The sequence below is a fragment of the Notechis scutatus genome, chromosome 5 (genome assembly GCF_049901735.1).
Source record: "Notechis scutatus isolate UNSWTSFEM ecotype Mainland chromosome 5, rNotScu1.2, whole genome shotgun sequence".
NCBI classification, from domain to species: Eukaryota; Metazoa; Chordata; class Lepidosauria; order Squamata; family Elapidae; genus Notechis; species Notechis scutatus.
Genome location: NC_142013.1, coordinates 49,978,111 through 50,001,195, shown reverse-complemented (window position 1 = coordinate 50,001,195; position 23,085 = coordinate 49,978,111). Strand labels below are relative to the sequence as shown.

Genomic DNA, 23,085 nt, shown 5'->3' with positions numbered 1-23,085 from the left:
TTAGAGTGAGAGAATTTGGGCTACATATGATTCTCAATTTTGGCAGAAAGACTAAAAAGATACTTAAATAATTTTATTCATACTGCTCAAAATGGATTTCTGCCAAAGAGACAAATCAAAGACAATGTGAGAATCATTTTGGATACTCTGGAATATTAAGAAGCACACCCTGAGAAGCAAAAGGCCTTGATGTTTCTAGATGCTCAAAAAGCCTTTGACAATGTGAGTTGGTGATTTATTTTACTGCAACTGATACCAATGGGCTTTGGTAAGAAATTTATCCAAGCCATTGAAACAATATATCATGAACAAACTGCAAAGGTGATGTTGAATGGAGAATTAACAGAATCCATAGATATAAGAAAAGCGACAAGGCAAGGCTGTCCATTGTCGTCTCTGCAGTTTGTGTTAACATTGGAAGTGTTGAACAGGAATATCAGAGAAGAAAAAGAAATAAAAGGAATGAAAATTAAAAAGGAGGAGTATAAATTGCATGCTTTTGCAGATGACCTGGTATTTATATTAGAAGATCCAATGGAAACAACACCCAAATTAAGAGAAAAAATAGAAGAATATGGAAAAGTAGCAGGTCTGAGAATAAATAAAGACAAAACAAATGTATTAACAAAGAATGTTAACAAGACAAAAGAAAGAGTTGGGAGAAACTTTAAAAATACAGGTCACGAACAAGGTAATATACTTAGGGATTTATATTACACCAAGATGCAGTACCCTGAAGGAAGATAACTATGTTAAACTCAAACAGCAGATTGCGACAGACTTGGTGAAATGGGAAAAATTGCAACTATCATTGATTGGGAGAATATCCACAATTAAGATGAATATATTGCCTAGATTTTTATATTTATTCCAGACAATTCCTATTCGATTAGGGAAAGAGTTTTTTGAAGATTTAAATAGAATTGTGTTGAAATATATTTGGCAGGGTAAAAAAGCAAGAATAAAATTAAAGCTGTTACAAGATGCAAGAATAAGAGGAGGATTTGCCTTGCCCAATTGGAAGCTGCATTACCAGGCGACAAGTTTGATGTGGGTAAAGGAATGGATAACACTAAGGAACAGTAGATTATTGATTTTAGAAGGCCATGATTTGCTGCTGGGATGGCATGCCTTTTTTTGGTATGAGGGAACTAAAACACAGGGGTATTTTAGAAGACATTATATTCGTGAGGCATTGTTTTTGAGCTGGGAGAAGATTAAAAGACAATATTACTTAAAAATTCCAACATGGATGTCAACTATTGAAGCTTTTTCTTATCCAATAATAAATAAAAAGGAACAAACAGTTAGATATGGGAAGTTATTGAATGAAAAGGGTGAACTTAAATCTATGCAAACGTTGCAAGAACAAGGTGTAAAAATGAATTGGTTTTCTTATTTGCAAATACAATCTAGGTTTGATAAAGACTCCAAGGCAGAAGGTATTTATGATAAGTTGACTAACAGATAAAATTTTGATGGGTACTGATGAAAAGGTAATTAAAAAACTTTATGGATATCTATTAGAATTTAAATTGGAGGAGGAGAAAGTTAAAGAAACAATGATTGCTTGGGGGGAAAATTTTGGATATGGGATTGATTTGGAAAAATGGCAAAAATTGTGGTCTCAAAATTATAAAATGACAATGTCAACTGCATATAAAGAAAATTTGTATAAGATGTTTTACAGGTGGCACCTACCTCCGACGAGACTTGCGAGAATGTTTAAAAATAAATCGGATAAATGCTGGAAATGTCATCAGATACCTGGTTCATATTACCATATACTCAGACGCAAAGAAATATTAAAATTTTAATATTTTAATATTAAAATACTAAAATCCACATATGGTTGGAAAAAAATAATAAAACAGCATATAGACTTTAAACCAGAGATCTTTTTATTGGGAGTAATACCAGACATATACAATAAAGAACTGAAATATTTGATTGTAAATGTCTTAACAGCAGCTAGAATTGTATTTGCGAAGAACTGGGAAAATGACAAAATACCTATGCAGGAGGAAGTTATCAAAAAAATTATGGACTATGCTGAAATTGACATTTGAAATTAGAGAACAAGAAGTTAAGCAATTTTATATGATATGGGATTTGTTTTATCAATGGTTGGATAAAAAGGCATGGTAATATAATAGACTAGATAATTTTGTGATAGAAATCTAATAGATTGATATAAAACATGATACAGATATATATAACCACTGGTTGAAAGTATAACATAAATTTTAAGATAAAATGTGGAACATCTCATATAAAATGATGGAATAAATAGTTTAGTCGTGGATGATTAATAACTGATAAATATATAAACATATATTAGTTTGACAATGTGAAGATTGATATAAATTGTGAGTAAATGACTACAAAAGTATAGCACAAAAGAGACATAACCAACTGACACACTGTATGTATATAAAATGGAAGAGGATTTTATGTTTTTATGTTTTTGTATGTGTATGTTTGTGTTTAAAAATAAAAAACTTTATCTAAAAAAAACGAAAGTTACAACACCCCTGAAAAAAGTGACTTATGACCATTTTTCACACCATTGCAGCATCCCCATGGTTAAGTGATCAAAATTCAGGTGTTTAGCAACTATTATATATTTATGACAGTTTGCACTATCCTTTGGTCATGTGATCACCACTTGTAACTTTTCCATCTTCTAACTTTTTAAAGAAACTGATTGAATTGATCAGACTCAGAATATGGTTACACTTTGGACTATGCTCTTCTTTAAATGCATTTGAAAATGATGTAGCACAGTCCAAAGGGGAGCCATGTTCTGATTCTGATCAATTCAGTTTCTTTAAAAAATCAGAGCAAACAGAATGTTCCAGATTCTCTCCTAGAAAGACATATGGAGCATTGTTCTGTACTATGAAAGTAAACATCCTGGAAATATATGACTGCATGTTCATCCCATTTAATTCCACCCCCTGTAGATATTTTGTGTCCTGGATAGAGAATCATAGGTTCTGTGTGCAGAAATCAAAACATATTTGCATGCAGGAAGATGATGGCGAGCCTTGTCAATCTAATTCCATGCTTCTGCATTTGTATCATATTTAGAAGACCTGCAGAAAGTCAATTTATAAAATATTAAACTGATGCTTTCCCACTATCCACTATATTCACCTCTCACTTAGGACCAGGATGGCCACTGTTTGAAAGGTATCAAAGGTGGACAGTTTTCTTGCGGACAAAACAAGGGGGATGTAGGAGAAAGAGAGGCAGAGCCTGGGAGTGGAGTCAAGGGAGGAATCAGTCTGAAGTTGTTACATTCCCACAAGCGATCCAAGTCCAACCACTCTTGAATTCCATTAACTCTTATCTAGTATCAATTTAATACTGACAATTAGTTGACTAGATTCTTGTGTATAGGCATAAGCAATAAATCAGCTTAAGTGGAACTTAATGCTGATCCTGATTCTTTGCCCTGACAAGGGAGGAGGAAATCCAGGATAAATATGGCCAATAGAAAGAATGGATGGGAAAGAAAATGAAATGTCCTATGTCTGATTAACAAAACAAATTTTACTATTTGGAACTATATGGAAGACACACCTAAAATTAAGGCAACTTGCAACTATGGAGATCAGCTTGATGACACAGTAGAATTTTTAAGTAAATTTCAGCTGTCTTCAACTGTGCTTTGAACTGAACATGCAACAAAGGATGATTTACTTTTCTAGAAAAAAACAAAAACAAAAAAAACCACATGGTTCTGCCATTGTACAGGCAATCTTTCCATAAAAGGACCATTTTGTTTTCATCAACACTGACTCATTTTTAGTGTTAATTAAAAAAATTATACTGAAGTATTTGATGAACACACTGAAGTTGTACGTGCAATACAGCTACAAATCTTCATGAGAAAAATTTAGACATCTACTTCATTATTCGAACACTAAGTCTTTGAACTTAAGTCTTTGAATAAAATCTTAATTTTTAAAAAAATAATAATAGTAATAATAATAATAATAATGTTTTAAACTTTCTGATTAAAGAAATTTTAGATAGTATTGCCATCCTGCAAATTAATGGCAATATACAAATGATTATATATCAGCTAAATAAGTAGAAATGTCCATTAATTTTCAGTTCCTTCTCTTCTCTACAGCTCTTGTGAATGAAATCACCCTCAGATAACTGAATATTTGAATAATATTTGAATGTCCCATTTTATTTTTTGATATTTTTGTTCAGATATAAATCAAAGTAATGATTATCCATTTCAGAACAAATCAGAAATTTATACCAAATTCAAATTAGTGCATTTTCAAATTGGTAATCAAATTTTCTAACACCGCCAAATTAATAATTGTGGTATAATTGAAATTTAAAGGCATCATTTATGGAGTTAAGCTGAGCAATATTTCTATTAATACCATATAAAATTAATCTTTAATAACCCTTTCTAATAAGATATATAAATAAATCAGGAAGAAAACTTATAGACATAAAGTAGTGTGTTAATTTTATTATTTTATTTGCATATCATATCATATTAGATTACCTTGCGGTGTAGGCGACCCGGCAGACGGGGGGGGGGGGGGGGTGAGGGGCGGCGGGGGGCGGGACAGGGCGAGCGGGGGGCGGGGCGGCGGGTGAGCGAAGCCCGGTCCGGGAGGGCGCCGGGCCAACAAGCTCCGAGGGGCCGGTAGATACCGCGAAGACGCCCCTGGGGCTGTCGGAAAAGCAAAGTTATTTTTTCTTTTCAGATATGTGGACAAGAAATAGTGGATTGAATGAAAGTTCTGCAAAAAGTGGAGGCAACAACTGCAGCAAAGAATGAAGATCCTACAGGTAGAACCTCTCTGGACAAGGAGAGGATGTAGGAGAACAGTTGGCAGAGCAGGAGAGTAGAGTTAAACATGTCATCACCTTACAATCCTTGTGTTGCCACAAGAGATCCAAGTCCAGACCCCCTTGAATTCTATTGGCCCTTATCTAGCACCAATTTAATCTTTCTTCCTTCCTTCCTTCCTTCCTTCCTTCCTTCCTTCCTTCCTTCCTTCCTTCCTTCCTTCCTTCCTTCCTTCCTTCCTTCCTTCCTTTTTCTTAATTAAAATCTTTACTCTAGCACCAATTTAATCTTTCTTTCTTTTTCTTAATTAAAATCTTATTCTACTCTACTAATTTATAACATTTATTGGCTGCTTTATAACTTAATCGTATATTAAGTTTAATTTTTACCTTACCAGTAAATATATTGGGAAAAGTTGGGATTTCAAAGAATCCTGCATGCTGTACTGAATCCTTTCTCACTTGCAAAATGGGCTTTTGTTTGCCTACTCAATTCTAACAATGCATCATAATTTCTTCCGATGCTCCATCCAGGATGTGTCAGCCCTGGAGCCATTTTTCCTGGCCCTGGCATCTCCAGGGCTGCCACAGCAGAGGTGGAGCGAGTTGTGGGAATGGGAAGATAGAGATAGCAAGGGCTTTGTAACCAAAATAAAATTCTTTCCTCTGAGAACCAAGGATGTCCCACCAGGTGTGAGGAGGCAGGACACAATTCCGGATGAACTTTGGACTGTGACCTGATTGGTCCATGTGATCATATTGCCCATCTGGGGAAACCTGAGGGGTTTAGAGTCAGGTTTCACCAAATGTGCCAATATGGCATATCTAATAAATCTATGCTTTGAGGAATATGCCTGCCTCGGAATTTTGATTCTGTTGGGGGTGTTACTTGGAACCCTGACAGGATATTTGGGGGCTTATTTTATTGCTGGACCTAGTGAAGCATTTTAATGCAGTTTTGCTTGTCTTTAATATATTTCCTTTCCAATATTCCAAAGCTTAAAAAGGCTAGAGATTTCTTGTGAGGCCATCCTTGGAATTTTTTTAAAGCAAGGGAAGCAGATAACAGATACCGTATATGCCGGCGTATAAGACGACCCAGCGTATAAGACGAACCCCCAACATTTCCACTCAAAATATAGTTTGTTATATACTCGCCCCTCTTCCGCACGCCTTCCACTTTTGCACTTTTTTTTTTTTTTTGAGGCACTTTTGTGCACCGTGGAAACGAATCCCGTGAAGCCGAAAGGAGCAGCCAGCCTTCTCCCAGCTCCCAAGGAAACGAGGCTCGCACCGCCCGGGCTCTGCTGAGGTATCCGGCTGGGGCTGTCAGGAGTTGTTACCGCTGGCGCGGCTCCACGCAGCTCCAGTCCCGCATTGCCTCGGGAAGGGAAAGGCAAAAGGAAGAGCGCGGCGGCGCTTTGCAATGCTTCCCAATTACTATTTGCCGGCGTATAAGACGACCCGGCATATAAGACGACTCCCCAATTGGAGGCATGTTTTCAGGGCAAAAAAGTCGTTTTATACGCCGGCAAATACGGTAATCAGAGTTGGAAGGGACTTTGTAGGTTATCTAGTCTTACCCCCCACCCAAGCGGGAGACCCTACACCATTTCTGACAAATGGCAGTCCAATCTCTTCTTGAAAGTCTCAAGTGATGGCGCCCCCACAACTTCCAAGGGCAAGCTGTTCCATTGGTTGATTGTTCTCACTGTCAGAAAGTTTCTCCTTGTTTTCAGGTTAAATCTCTCCTTGTTCAGTTTCCATCCATTATTCCTTGTCTGGCCTACAGGAGCTTTAGAAAATAGCTTGACCCCTTCCTCCCTGTGGCAGCCCCTCAAATATTGGAAGACTGCTATCATTTCTCTGCTGGTCCTTCTCTTTACTAGACTTGCCAAGCCCAGTTCCTGCAACCATTCGTTGTATGTTTTAGCCTCCAGTCCCCTAATCATCCTGGTTGCTCTTCTCTGTACTTTTACTAGAGTCTCAACATCTTTTTTATAATGTGGTGAACAAAACTGGATGCAGTACTCTTGGAACCTGGAAGCTTGGAACCTGAAGGAATATAAATTTTCATGGATGAATTTTTTAATTTGTTTGTTTTTATTTTTACCACCTAATCACAGAACTTTCCAGTGGTCTGTGGAAAGATTTTGGCATTGCATTAAAATAATTTTATTTTTTCCAATAGCATAGCTTCTTAAAAGTAATTATCATAATTATCTGGTTACTTCTTTATTCACATAATGTCCATAAACTCTAATTACACAAAGCTACTCTGCTCATACAAAGAAGTATCAGATCCATCAAAATAGATTTCATAACTCACATTTGTTTCCTTGGCATTAAGCTTCTATTTTTTCTTTATAGGAAAAATAATTTGATATTATTAGAACTCTTTCCTAGAAAAGACTACGTCAGCAAATACTAGAAATAAATATTTGTAGTCAGAATATTGCTATGGCTTTAGGTATGTATCTCTGCTTAAGGGAATTTCTTACGATGTCCTACTCTTTCAAAGATATAATAGTTTAAAAAAAAAGTCTTTTAGGAAAACAATACTTTATGTTTTATGTAAGTCAATAAAAATGCCAGATTGACAAACAATATAATTAACTTATATAACTATTTATAAACTTTATATTTAACTATTTATTTGGAATATTATTTATGCATCTACTTTTATGGTAGGACCTTCCAAAACTGGGTTTGCAGTTTTTCGTTCTTGTATTAAACTCTAATTGTTTTTTCTGTTTTTCTAACTTGCATTTTTTTTTTGTACCCCAAGATGTAAGTGTTGTGAACTAAAGAAATGTATTTAATAAAGATTCATTTGCATGGCAGGATCGTAATCCTGCACTTCCTATTGGTCCAGATAATAGCAAGTTATGATTGGTTCATCTCGAGCAATCTGATTGGCTGTTGGCGGGCTGCGCCAAGATTCAAACGCTATAACACTATCCATTGGTTATCCGGATAGCAGCTTACTCTATAAAAGAGTGACTGCTAGCTGGGGGTTTTTGTCTCTGTTATGCTTGTTGAATAAAGAGCTGAAGTTCACGGTTTACAGTCTGATCTCCGTTCATTAAACCTATGCCTCAAACTTAACAGTAAGCTTGTTAAAACATTGCTATCCAGCTGGTGAAATTGCATCAACTTTCTGTTTGAGCACTTATTTTCCACATACTAGTGGTGGAATAAAGATACCCATTCAAAATAAAGAAACTTCCAAACAAGAACTCACACCTATGTGCCGGTTCTGTCTCCGCTGCTCATCACTGCTACCAGCTCGCCAGAACCAGGCCGAACTGGCAGAATACCACCACTGAAGTCCACCCATCTTTAAGTCACCAAGATTGAGAAACACTGTGCTAAGGTATCCTATATAACCCCTGCAAGGATAATTTCATGTTGAAAGTATTAAAGGTTCAGCCACAAAGATGTTTTTGAGCAAGTATGATCTCCAATGAAAGCAGCAGTTTATTTTTAACAACTTTGGATTTGTAGTCATTTTGTTCTTTCTTCATTTTGTATTTAGATGCATTATATCTTTGTATATAATTACATGGCAATGATATTACAAATAATAATAATAATGAAAGTGGGGATAAGTATATGTCTACAAGGTCCTATATTATATTCTTGTGGGAAGTGAAATGTGGTGAACCCTTCTGATTATACCTTGATTTGCGCTCTGCCTACCTGGAAACAACTAAATGCAGTCTTTTACACATACCTATTAATATGCATATCACAATTAAAAATCAATCAGATGAATCTTTTCTCTTTTGCTCATATATTTTGTTAATCTTTCTTTTAGTATAAAACAATTCATATTTATATATACAGTATATCTGTGCCTGCTCAATAGGAAATAGTTTGAACTATGAATATTTTATGGCTTAATGCTATGATGTACACGAACAATAAACAGTGGAAGCAATGTTGTGCCTTAATTGGTAGATAAGCCATTCTAATTATGAAATCTGAATCAAAGAAGAGATGAATGGCATTGTTCACATTGAGCAACTTGTAGTGTGAAGATTAAAGGGGAGTTCAGGAAACAAAAGTACTTTGGGATATAAAGAACACATTGTTCGGCCCACTGACATAATCTGGTCAAGTGACCACCTCTTTGATGGTCAAGTGACCACCTCTTTGAAAAGAAAAAAGAGCAGCTGGTGGCTATTAATTGAAGCATTCTTTTCCATTTCCAGTCCAAAGATAAAGAAAGGGTCTAAACTGTGCACAAATGAAGTTTATTATGACCAAAAAACCCAAATAAAACAGATAAATCATGACTACCTATACAAATCTCTGTGTCTCCATATTGGGGCCTTAACTAATGATGACAACTTGGCACTAATTGAGTACCTATGTATCATTACTTCATAATGCACTGATAGAAAATGTATCTAAAAGGGTCCAATTAAAAAATAAATAAATAACAGATACATGTGTTTTGTCTACTGTCTGTCACACTAAGGAACAATGATGGGCAACTGTAACAGTTTGTGTACACTTTAAAAATGATTTGGAAAACGTGCTTCGGGCCTCATACAAGTGTAAGTGCATGTCTCAGCTATTCTTTTTTGTCCAAGCTTTTTTCTCCTGTGTGATCCTGAAAAACTGAGTAGCTATTTTTAAAGTTGAATTGATTTTAATGAGTGCATTCCTTGTAGCCTTGTCCAAACCATTTTCAGAGAATGTGCAGCCTTAATAGTTTGACTCTTAATATCCTCTTTAATAAGATCAGTTATAGATATCCATGGATTTGCACATAAAGCTACAAAGAAAGAGGACTGTCGCATAAACACGTGCTTGGATGTAACCTTGATAGTAAACTGGTTTACTATGGAAAATAATAAAAGCCTTCAGTTTGCAGCCAACCAGTACTTAAACAATATGTGTGCTTGTCTTTATGGTCCTCAGTACTCATCCATATGTCCTAAGCAGTGGTGCTTTTCACATTTTTTTACTACCAGTTCTGTGGGCATGGCTTGGTGTGGCATGGTTTTATGGGCATGGCTTTGTGGGCGTGGCAGGGGAAGGCTATTGTAAAATCTCCATTTGTAAATCCCCATGGGGATTTTACAATATCCTTCCCCTGCCACGCCCACAAAGGGGACAGATATACTGCAAAATCTCCATTCCCTCCCTATCCCCATCCCAACCTACTTTCCAGCTCCGTTCTCCTGTGCAGGGTAACAAAAGAAGACCCAGCCAATCAGCTGGGACTTTGATCAGCTGGGATTCAGGAGGCAGCAAATAGATGGGGGTGGGGCCAACCAGAGGTGATATTTACTGGTTCTCTGAACTACTCAAAATTTCTGCTACTGTTTCTCCAGAACCTGTCAGAACTGGCTGAATACTACTTCTGGTCCTAAGCCTCTGTGTTGCTTTCAGACTGGTTAGCTTGCTTTGTCTATTGCTTATAAGAGCCATAGTGGCACAATGGTTAGAAAGCAGCATTTCTGGCTAACTCTACCCACAGCCAGGAGTTCAATCCTGACCAGCTCAAGGTTGACTCAGCCTTCCATCCTTCCGAGGTTAGTAAACTAAGGACCCAGAATGTTGGGGGCAATATGCTGACTCTGTAAACCACTTAGAGAGGGCTGTAAAGCACTGTGAAGCTGTATATAAGTCTAAGTGCTATTGTTATTGCTATTTACACCCAGCTATGTCACATCACACTCGAATATCAAAAACGGAGTTGCTGTTGCAGTTTCAACTACAATTGCTTCAAACGTTGATCTTCTCTTTGTGATAGGGTCTGTTGAATAGAATAATTGCCACTGGGGCAGAAATAACTCCTATGTTTACATAGTTTTAGCATCTCATTGTCCCTGTTTTCATGATATTTTAATTATTATGTTTATTGTATTTTTGTAAGACTCTTGGAGACATGATAGGAATGGGGAATATAAAATTTATAAATACCTACAAATAATTATCAACTGTAATTTATTCCATAAACCATACTTAGTTTGCTGAATTTTGTGATATGTGCATCTAGTATGTACAAGCTACTGAATATTGCCTACCTACAAGTAGGGCAGTAATGAAACGTGATTTTATTTATCTCTATTCTTTCTCTTGCATGCATGATTGTAAAGGTAAACTATCAATTGATGTTCTTGGCAAAGACATCTATAACTATTGAGTTGTTGACAAAATGTTGCAATTTTAAATAAAATGTATATGGAAAATTCATGTTGTGAAAGAATCTTAAAAGAAAGATTTGTCCATATCAATACTATCATTGTATGGCTCTGCAAATCTATGAGAAAGTGATACCTTTGGGAATAATACAACTAAAGCACTGGTGAAAGAATTGTGAATTAATGCAACTAAAAGAAGCTGAAACATCACACCTTCAAATGACCCTGTCTTGAAAGTTGTGATATAGCCAATTAATATTTGTATTTCAAATGTGGTTTTCCACTCAGCCTAAAGTCTGAAGAATCTTATGCTGAGATCAGCAAATCTGTTTTCTACAACCAAAAGGGATCAGGACACATGATGCAATTCTCTAATTTGGTGCCTTGAAATGTGTTGAGATTCTTTCTTTCTTTCTTTCTGCCAACAAATACATAAAACAAAGGTCATACTGAGAAAAGCTCAATCAAATTCAGATGGTGTTGATGAAAAGTAAAATTTAAATCATTTCCTTGAAACAGATTTCAGAAGTTCTCTAAAATTCATAGAAAGTGTACTTTATTCCTTAAAGTAATATGTTCTGTATACTAAATTATTGGTTTCAAAGTAAGTGGTACAGTAAATGATTGCATAATTTAAAAGATTTAGACATGACATTTTTGTATCTCTCTCTCTCTCTCTTTCTGTGTATTAATAAAGATAAAAAACATTAAAATGTGACATTCACAGCTATAACAGTGCTTTAATTATGCAACTGTAATCTAAAATATTTCTGACTATAAAGTAAAACATATAACATTTAAAAACAAGATAGCGAGTATCTATTAAATTTAAAGTAATAAATAATACAAAAGCTTTTATTTTACAGAAGGTGTTGATTCTGTAACCAATTATCCTTTATTTTCATTACAGAAACACATAATTTGGCTACTGCACAGGTAATCAATGGTTTCAAATCTTCTAATAGATAGTTAACATAGAAATTGAAATTCTACATATTTGGGGCAGAATATAAGGAGACCTCTATAAGTAGAATTTAGAATGCAGTAATTCATATAAAATGGTTTTGATCTCCTTGTTTCCAAATGGGCAAATACAGTTAGTTCATTAATAGGGTTTTGGAATATCTGTCTTGCAGCAGTTTGCATGGTAAAATGTTATCCCTGGCTTGAAAAAAAATGCTATTCTCATATAATAGAAAGTTGTTTGGCTTGGTTATATCCTAAAGAAAGTGGCAAAGTTACAGAAATCCCATATAATGCCAACTTCTGCTCTATGGTCTGTTTCCAGGGAGAAGGAACTCTGTCTGTGAAAACTAAAGAGGTCAATCTGACTGGGATAAATTGGATTTTCAGCCAATGGTTTATCCTCTTTTTCACACCCTTGCCTAGGTTTCAGGCATTCTTCTTTTGAATCTTAAGTAGGTGCTTGCTGTTCCATTGAATACAGCAAGGATCAATCTCAAAAATGTTGTTTGCACTGATTCAGTGCATCCTTCTTTGCATAAAATTTCAGCTTGTACCCCCATACAGGATTTGGACCCATGGCTTGGCCTCAAAAGGTGTTAATGCCTCAGGGATTAATTGTATAAAATAAGCATTTAATAGACCCTGTAAAACTAACAGCTAGGTGGACTTTCCTGATCCTGGTCTATATTCCAGGTGCCTTTAAAGTGGAAAAGCACCCCAGGTATCTAAATAGGACAATCTGCTCTAACTTGTACCCTTCACTCTCCAGGATTGTTGGGTGCCTCTCTTGGTAAAGTCCAGAATTTTAGATTTATCAACTTAAGAATTAGGTGATTTTATCTGCTGTACCAAAATATTGCTGCTATTGCTCTTTTCAAAGATATAAGGGTTTGTGAAATTATAATGACATTATCAGCATAGTTTTTTACCCTTTTAGTTTAGGTGCATGGAAATCTGGTTTATATAGAAGGAAATTGAGTCAAAGCATATGTAAAATCTAGAAAGGAGATTTCTTTTTATGAGTATATTTTTATGCAATACGGTAGCACCAGAATATGGTCTGCTATTGAGCTTCCTTTTCTGAATTCTGCTCTTGGTTTATGCCCTCTGAGTCTGTCCAGTCTTGGAGCTTGTGATTTAAATGTTAAGCATATAATTTGCTAAAAACACTCAAAAGGCTGATAGGTTTGTCCTTGCACAGATCGTTCTTATTGCTGGTTCACAATTCAGCATTCTTGTCCAAACCTTGGAAATGAGATAATAAGAGAACCAGATTATATGTATTGAATGAACCCAGCCATTGGCTAGTTCTCCAATACTGCAGAAAGATAAGAAGGATGGGAATGCAGCACTTCTTAGCAATTACAAAGTCTACAAATTGCAGCAGCTCCACAAGACTGGGAATTGGAAACAGCGGCACCAAGAGAATGGTAAAAGCAAGCAGCGTTTTGACCAATAAAATCTGAATACAGTCATGTATTCAGTCTTCAATCTTCTGATAAAATGAGAAGTCCGTATACAATGAAATAAATGGAACTGAAATTCTGGTCATTCTATAAACAAATATTTAACAGACTACAGATTACTCTGAACCCATTGTTCTGACTTTAGCATTAAATCCATATATAATAATTGTAGATATACCTGGTCAAAGATATACATGGTATTTGTGTGTAAACCAATGCATATATATTTTATTACATATTTTAGGAATAAATCCTGATACAAAGCTTATGTAATTCTAATTTCTTCTTTTACAGTATACATTCCTCAAAAACCAAAAATGTAAATATGTAGACAGTTGCTCTCTTCATCCCATAATGAGCATATACTCCTGGCTAAGTTAAAATGCTATTATCAGCTCCTGAGCCCATAGAACACTATACCAGCATAGAATTTACTAGCCCAAATTCCATCTCCTATTGTGTCCTAGGCATATGCTGGCAAATTAGACTGCTCTTATGATATACAGACATATTAAAGAAAAGAATTGGTGAATTCCACCAACCTTGTTCTGTTCCCTTCCTTCATACACCATCAGTTGATGGGATTTCTTCTCCCATTCATTCCTGTAAAGATATTCAAGAATTGGAGCCAAAGAAGGAAGGAAACTTTTAACTAATGACTAGACTGGTTTAGCTATGATTCAAAACTTGTTGTGGAATGTGTATGTGCTTTTTCTGATGTGGAACCTGCCCTTTAGAATTGGATTCGCATGTGTGTAGCTTCTATTCTAGAAGAATTATGTTTGTATTTACATATTTGTATTTCTTCCAAACTTAATCTGGGGATAGGTTGTTTATTGGCCATCTGACAATGTTTTCATAATGTATTGAGTTTATGTACACCTTACATGTTCTTTTTTTCTTTTCATGTTTCTTTTCTTTTTCAACTATAAACCACCCAGAGAAATATGCAATTCTAATAAGGTAAATAAACAGATATATTTCTGACAGAGCTCTGGCTTTACATCACATAGGGAAGCTAACATACTCATGCTACCAAGAATTTCATTGTTACGGATAAGTAGGGACTCATACAAATTATTTCAGCATTTTAAGGGATGGATCACAGCACCAGAGATGTTTGAAAACCTCTGTTCCCTATAGTTTAATGTTGTAAGTTAACAGTAGCAATGTTAATTCCATAGGTCACTATCTCTGTGTTTAGGAAATAGATTGGGGGGATATAAGGAAAACCATAGTTTCAAGGTATGGCTGCTTTCCAATGCATTCATTTCCAGCTAAGCTCAATTTTCATAGGAAGACAACATCCATTTAAAAAATAATTCCTGTGGGCCCTGTAAGAGTGAAAATAGAATTTCTGGCTAGGACTATTTGAGCTGGCATGCACATGTAGCTAATTAGTGTAATTCAGTTTTAATAAATATGAACTCTAGGTAAAAATAACAAAGAAATTGATACTCAGATGTGGAAAACCGAGGAATCAAATATACTACTCAGTTAAATAAAATGTAAAAGGTTTTAGATTGTTCTGATTTTTAAATGCCTTTTCTAATTCCTGATATTGGATCTGGAATATAGTATATACACTGCTCAAAAAAATAAAAGGAACACAAAAGTAAGACATCCCAGATCTGAATGAATGAAATATTCTTATTAAATACTTTGGTCTTTACATAGTTGAATGTGCTGACAATAAAATCACACAAAAAATATCAATGGAAATCAAATTTAGCAACCCATGGAGGTCTGGATTTGGAGTTACCCTCAAAATTAAAGTGGAAAAAAATGCTACAGGCTGATCCAACTTTGATGTAATGTCCTTAAAACAAGTCAAAATGAGGCTCAGTAATGTGTGTGGCCTCCACATGCCTGTAAGACCTCCCTACAATGCTGGGCATCCTTCTGATAAGGTGGCAGATGGTCTCCTGAGGGATCTCCTCCCATACCTGGACTAAAGCATCCCCCAACTCCTGGACAGTCTGGTGCAACGTGGCGTTGATGGATGACAGACACGAGACATGATGTCCCACATCCCACATGTGCTCAGTGTGAACCTGCTTTCATCTGTGAAGAGCACAGGACGCCAGTGGCGAATTTGCCAATCTTGCTGTTCTCTGGCAAATGCCAAACGTCCTGCACGGTGTTAGGCTGTAAGCACAACCCCCACCTGTGGACGTCAGGCCCTCATACCACCCTCATGGAGTCTGTTTCTGACTGAGCAGCCACATGCACATTTGTGGCCCGCTGGAGGTCATTTTGCAGGGCTCTGGCAGTATTCCTCCTGTCCCTCCTTGCACAAAGGCGGAGGTAGCGGTCCTGATGCTGGATTGTTGCCCTCCTACGGCCTCCTCCACATCTCCTGATGTACTGGCCTGTCTCCTGGTAGCGCCTCCATGCTCTGGGCACTACGCTGACAGACACAGCAAACCTTCTTGCCACAGCTCGCATTGATGTGCCATCCTGGATGAGCTGCACTACTTGAGCCACTTGTGTGGGTTGTAGACTCCTTCTCATGCTACCACTAGAGTGAAAGCACTGCCAGCATTCAAAAGTGACCAAACCATCAGCCAGAAAGCATAGGAACTGAGAAGTGGTCTGTGGCCACCACCTGTAGAGCCACTCCTTTATTGGGGGTGTCTTGCTAACTGCCTATGCTTTCCCCCTGTTGTCTATTCCATTTGCACAACAGCTTGTGAAATTGATTGTCAATCAGTGTTGCTACCTAAGTGGACAGTTTGATTTCACAGAAGTGTGATTGACTTGGAGTTACATTGTGTTGTTTAAATATTCCCTTTATTTTTTGAGCAGTGTATATGTGTGTTACTCTTTTTCTTGCATCATACTTAATTCTGAGTATAAACAGAACACAAAATAACAGAGTTGGAAGGGACCTTGAAGGTTATCTAGTCCAACCCTCTGCTCGAGCAGGAGATCTGTTTCAGACAAATGGTGTCTAGTCTCTTCTTAAAAGCTTCCAGTGATAGGGCACCCACAACTTTTGAAGGCAAGCTGTTCCACTGATTGATTGTTCTCATCGTCAGAAACATTCTCTTTAGTTCTATGTTGCTTCTCTCCTTGATTAGTTTCCATCCATTGTTTCTTGTCTTGCCTTCTTGTCTTTTGGAAAATAGTTTGACCCCCTCATCTTTGTGGCAGCCCATCAAATATTGGAACACTGCTATCATGTCTCCCCTAGTCTTTATTTTCCCTTAGATTATACATATACAGCACACAGCACAGCACATTTTTCTAGACATACTATGATGCTCTTGAAGTTGATCAATGTATCACCACATCATGGTTTGTAAGTCTAAGTAGACTGTAATTCTCATCTTCCTTATGACTGCCACTATTAATTTATAGCTAATAAAAGTTACCCATTCTTTTATTTCATAGTATCAAGTTTACATTCTACATATGTTTATTAAAAAGGAAAGTCCATTGAATAAAATGTATACTACATCTGAATAGCATTGAAAGGATTATACAGTCAGTTACAATGAGTAAATCTATTTACACACTCAATTTCACTTTACAGAGCATTCTGTTCAATAAGTAAACTTGGATTGACCTTGGAAAAAATATTTTGAAATCTTTTTTGTTAGTGAAGGAGGTTTACCATATGAACAACTCATTTCTTGACCGAGTGGCCTTAATTTTTCTTACCAACAAGGAAAAGCCATTCCATTATACTCAAACCATGCCAGGTATAAGCATGCATATGTGCTCATTTTCATTTATGTAAAACTCTTACATAAGACTTCAAAGACCACAAGCCTTTGAAAATATGGCTATGCTCCCAGACTTGGGGTTAGGTTGGTTGTTGAGCCCTGCTGGATTTTTAGTCATTTAATGTGTGTTTTGTCCAGCCACGCATATTCTTTTCATTTTAAATGTTTTATATTCTTTTAATTATGCAAGCCACCATGAGTCATTTGGGAGTTGGGCAGCCTTCTAAACCTAAATAAATAAATAAATAAATAACAGAGTATTGTAGTGCTTTGAGAATGAGAAAATAAAAGGACAAAATCCTGTGGGAATCCAGGATACTCTATAGTCTAATGAACTTGGATAAAATCCTCAAAAGCTTATCTTTGCTGTGATTTCTGTAAAAATGAACAATGCTAGTGTTCTCATAAATGCTATTATGTAAATGCCAAACAATGCCTGATGATCTGTGTGTACTTGTCAGACTATGTTGCCATGGCAACAAAACTACTTTCCTGAAACTCAGCCTCATATTCAATACTTAACAGCATAAGCCTCATAATTTTGGTGTGATAGATAAATTGCTTTATTTCAGACAAGAAAAGTTATGCCAAAGTCTGCCTGCTCCAGTTTACTGTGATCAGTGCCCAAACACACACACACACATACATACATACATACATACATACATACATACATACATACATGATAGGCATTGACCAAGTATGATTTTATAATTTTCCTCACATCTTTTCTGAGTCAGGTAGTATTTCACTAATTTCTTCAAGGATATAGGAGGCAGCTGCAACATGTTTATATTACAAGTTCAATCCTGCTGTCCCAGCTTCAGGTCTTTCTCTACACACTAATTTGTAAAGAAAGCTAGAAAAAGAACATCAGTGACTATTAAAAAGGCTGATCGGATACAGAGGCACTGTTATCTCAGATCTACTTTTATATTAAAGTACCTTAGTCTGATACGTAAAATTTTGTTGTTCTTATTAGATTCCATATCCTCTCTAATCCAGATCCAGTACTAATGTCTGCTACAGAATACTATATCATATTGAAATTCTGCATCCTAATATATTGCAGATCCTAAATTTAGCCAATCCCTTAAGGGTCACTTAATGTGCTTTGAATAAAAAGATTCCTATCTTTTTCTTTGAAAGTACATAATCAAATGTTTGGGTTAGGATCAGTGGTGGTATTCAGCTGGTTCTGACCAGTTCTGTAGAACCACTAGCGGAAATTTTGAGTAGTTAGGAGAACCGGCAAATACCACCTCTGACTGGAGATTTTACAGTGTCCTTCCCTTGCCATGCCCATCAAGCCATGCCCACAGAACCGGTAGTAAAAAGAAAATGAATCCCACTACTGGTTAGGATGGTTCCCAACACCAAGACTACAACTCTTAAATAATTAACAACAAGAAGAAAAAAGGCATCTACATCAGAAAAACAAAACAAACAAAACATCTAACGGTATCTTGGCTCAAAGACAGGCCAATCAGAAACCTATTTTCTTGGATTTCTCCAAAATGGGTTAATAAGAAGTCTATTTTTAAAAAAAATCCAACAACAACAACAAGAGCCTGGATAAAGGATGAGCCAATCAGAACTGTTCTTTTGGAATAACTTTGAAATGGATCAATTGGAAATCTGCCTGCATGAAATATCAACCAGGAGCCATTCAGTCTGAAAGCTAGTTCATCACTGTTTGTCACCAGCCATTCAAGCCTATACTGGTATAAAGTTGCATGAGTCTTTTTAAAGGACAGGTTTTGATCCTAATTGGGTACAATAAAATAACATCTTAACAAACCATCATCTAATGCATAAAATCATTGAGCTTTGTGATTGAACTAAACAAACACACCACGGATTTTGATTCTCACCCATGGAGTTATCCAAGAAATAGGGATCTCCAGACAAAAAGGAAAGGATATTATGCTGAAACAAGAAAAAGGAAAGGATGGAGGTAAAGGAAAAAGAAAAAGGAGTGAGTGAGCGAGCGAGCGAGTGAGAAAGAGAATATTTTTTGAACCCAAGAAAGGTCACAATAATTTTGCCAAGGGGATAGTTGGTTTACATCCTTTTTCCCTGGCATCTACAAAGAATGAAAGAGGTTAAAAGCCAATTCTGGCTTTTTCAAAAGGACTTGCTCAAAAAAGAATTTATGGCTCAGAAACTATGCATACAAAGCAAAGGTCATATAACAAGCAATGGCAATAAGCAGTCTGGAATTGAAGATGCCATTTGTTTTGGTAGAACTTCTGATGAGTCAGTTGGGAACATTTTTAAATTTGGTCATGTTTCTAGAGACCCAAATAATAATGTAGCCATTTACCTTTCCCCAGCATTTACTGTAGCATCAATTGTGCCCATTGCTGAAAAATAACCACTTCCCAGTTAGATTGCTGCAAATAACTGATGCAAAATTCAGATTCAGTTCAAGTTTAGGATTTTACGTTTAAATTTCTAAAATGTTTGCGTGATGGTATATCATGTATATTTTCTATATACATATTAACTTTTTAAAAAAGAAACTGTGGGATACAGTCTGCCTGCTACCAAGTAAGATTGGAATTGAGTGTCAAAGTGTAGGGAATTTTCTGTGCTATCATTCCAGTTATAGAACATCATTTTCAAGTAATCCACTTTGCTATACACTATTAAAACTGTATTCAGAGAATGACTATTTCTGATTGCTGGACACTGAACAACACTGAACACTAAAATTTGTGTTCTGGTCTGATGTGGGAGGAAAGGAACAACATATATGCTACAATTCTTATTTATGTCTGATGTAGCTTACATTTGGTAATGCTGGGATTTTTTTATAAAGGTTCACCTTAAGTGCAACCTATTTTCAACTTTTACTGATGTCTCTTTTCCTAAGCTAATACTAGAATTTGGTTTTGCTTGATGGTCCTTGGGGTTCTTAGCAAGTAAATTAAATAGACCCAGAATTATAAAGGCTTTCTAGTTCTGCTTTTAATGGGCAGCATCAACGGCATTAATGACAGTGGCTAAAACTCCTGTCATCGACAGTAACAAATATTATCTGGGACATATCATGCTATTTGAGAGAGAAATACACAGAGTTCATTAGAGAATTCAGTACAAGTAAGTTCAATCTATGGAAAGAGGTGCAACAATTATAGCTTTGGAAATTATATTTATTTTAGCTGGACTTTTAAGGAATATCAACCCATATCAGCTGCACAACTTTGGCACAGGATGGATACAAATGGAGGGAAAAGCACATAAGCTGTTAAAAAGATGAGCAAATTAGTTCATGTATTGCTATGGCAATTTGAAAGTACACAGTATCTTGTTTTAGATCCACAAAGAACTGTTACGGTCTAAAGAGCTCATCTTATATTGTTGACAAAATGTGTTTTCAATATAGCAAAAAGAAGATCATTATATGTCTGTAGAATATTGGCTAAGAGCCCTGGTGGTGCAATGGTTAGAATGCAGGATTGCAGGCTAACTCTGCCCACAGCTGGAGTTTGAGCCTGATGGTGCTCAAAGTTGACTTAGCCTTCCATCTTTGTGAATTCAGTAAAATGAGGATCTAGATTGTTAGGGACAATATGCTGACATTGGAAATGGCTCAGATAGTATTGTAAGCACCATGGAGCCCTATGTAAGTCTAAATGCAGTTGCTATTGCTAATATATATGGTTATAATACTTGTATTAGCGTATGGTCCTTAAGTACTGTATGTGATTAGGATCTATAACCATAATTAGTGTAATTAAAATTAATATTTTTGAGATACCTCTCATTTCTTTTTTCTTCCCAGTTCTAGTTGTTATCATCTGATTAGCCAATCTTTGCAGCTAAATGGGAGGCTGCTTACATAGTATATTCAGTTGCAGTGCTACAAGGCTTTCCAGAAATATAAAAAAAAAACCTATAATTTTATTGAAAGCATTCAGACCTTAGTTTTTAGCTATATGATGCTAAGTGATTTTTCTTCACCAGAACCAATGGACTTAGATAATAGCCATGATAAAATATCCATAGCACATGAAGTTTCATCAAACAAAATAAATGTCCTTCAGAACAAAGAGTTCCTTTAAGGTAGCATCAGAATAAATGGGAGACTACTTTACTGAAAATGAACAGCAGGATGCATATTGCTTTTAATAGGGAAAATTGTTAATTTGATTCCATTATATAAATGAATAATTTAAGACAGTAACAAAGAAAGAAAAAGAAGAAAAGAAGAAAATTGTTGATCATTCTTCTATCATAAGGAAAAGCACGCTAATGCGTATCTTTCACATTGTGATTTGTTGAAGTCATTTTCATGTAGATGTGTACAATGTTTTCCTTAAGACGATACTGTTCTTACTGTATTGGTTTGTTTATTAGTTCAAGGGTAAAGTCACTTAAACCTCAGTAGATGGCAGCATCTAGCCAATCTTGAAAGCTGAACAGACTCAGTAAATACTTGGATGGGGATCAACTGGGAGTTCAAGAGCAGTTAGCTTGACTGGATAGTTAAAATACATCCTGAGAGAGAAAAGTAACAAATGATTTCCATAGCATTGCCAGTTACAGTAGCAATGGGTGCATCTGGAAAACAGGGTTAGGGACAGAAAAATGTATGTCATGAAAAATGTATCTACTGTGGTTACTGAGTGACACCAACTTAATGGCATATTGAAAACAAAGACAGGAATTCAACCTTAAACCTTAGGAACTATGGAAGCACAATTAATGGAATTAATAGCATATATAACTTTCAAGAACAAAGTAGGTATGTTCTTTTCTGAAATTAGGAGTTCAGCATATTTTTCAGTGTATAAGATGCTCTGGACCATCTGGCTAGCATCCTTGGAGCAAACAGCAAACAGCTTGGTCAGCCTCAGCACATTATCGTAGCGTGATTTGGCACAAGCAGCTGATTGGCGGTTGGATCAGCCTCCTGGAATACCACCAATCATCTGTTGCAGGTTGTGGGAATCACCACCGCCTATTGCTGCCTCCATGCACCCCATTTTTGGTCTCCGCACACCCATTTTCGGCCTCTGCGCACCCCATTTTTGACCTCTCCACATCCCTTTTTCAGCCTATTCCAGATGGCAGTGAGCGGCAATGAGCAGCAGTGGTGACTGTGGTGATAGGCAGCACCTGGAATGGGCCAAAAATGGGACATATGAAGGCCAAAAACGGGGCATGCAGAGGATGAAAATGGGACATGCAGAGGCCAAAAATGGCTGAAGGGTGGGGGCTGGTGGGTGGGTGGGGCTTTGGCAACATTTGCTCTATAAGACACACAGGTATTTCCACTCACTTTTGGGGGTGAAAAGAACATCTTATGTCCAAATACCGTGGACATAATATACTTAGATTTCACCAAGGCATACAACAAAGTAGACCACAACCTACTTTTTGGTAAGCTAGAAAAAAGTGGGATAGATAGCACCACCACTAGATGGACTTTCAACTAGCTGACAAACCATACTTAACAAGTAGTCCTTAATGGGTCTAAATCTACATGGAGGGAAGTAAGCAGTGGGGTACCACAAGGTTCCATCTTAGGCCCAGTACTCTTCAATATCTTCATTAATGACATAGATGAAGGAATAGAAGGGAAACTTACCAAATTTGCAGATGATACTAAGCTGGCAGGAATAGCTAACACCCAAGAAGATAGGCTCAAGATCCAGATGGATCTTGGACATACTAGAACACTGGGCCATATTTAACAAAATGAAATTCAATGTAGAGAAAAGTAAAGTCCTACACTTAGGCAAGAAAAACCAAAAGTACACATATAGACTGGGTGAAACCAGGCTTAATAGGAGTAACTGTGAGAGGGATCTTGGAGTCTTAGTGGACAACCAGCTAAATATGAGCCAGCAGTGTGCAGCAGCCGCCAAAAAAGCTAATGCAATCCTAAATTGCATTAACAGAGGGATACAATCAAGATCA

At 36.5% G+C, this 23,085-nt stretch overlaps 1 long non-coding RNA gene across 1 annotated transcript in view; it reads right to left on the bottom strand.

The window, feature by feature from the left end:
• Positions 1–13,966: 13,966 nt before the first annotated feature.
• LOC148130473 (uncharacterized) overlaps positions 13,967–23,085 on the bottom strand; it is a 45,970-nt gene continuing 36,851 nt past the window's right edge. Inside the window, exon 2 of the long non-coding RNA XR_015749816.1 lies at positions 13,967–14,026. This is a non-coding gene — a long non-coding RNA (uncharacterized LOC148130473). The remainder of the gene's footprint in view (positions 14,027–23,085) is intronic.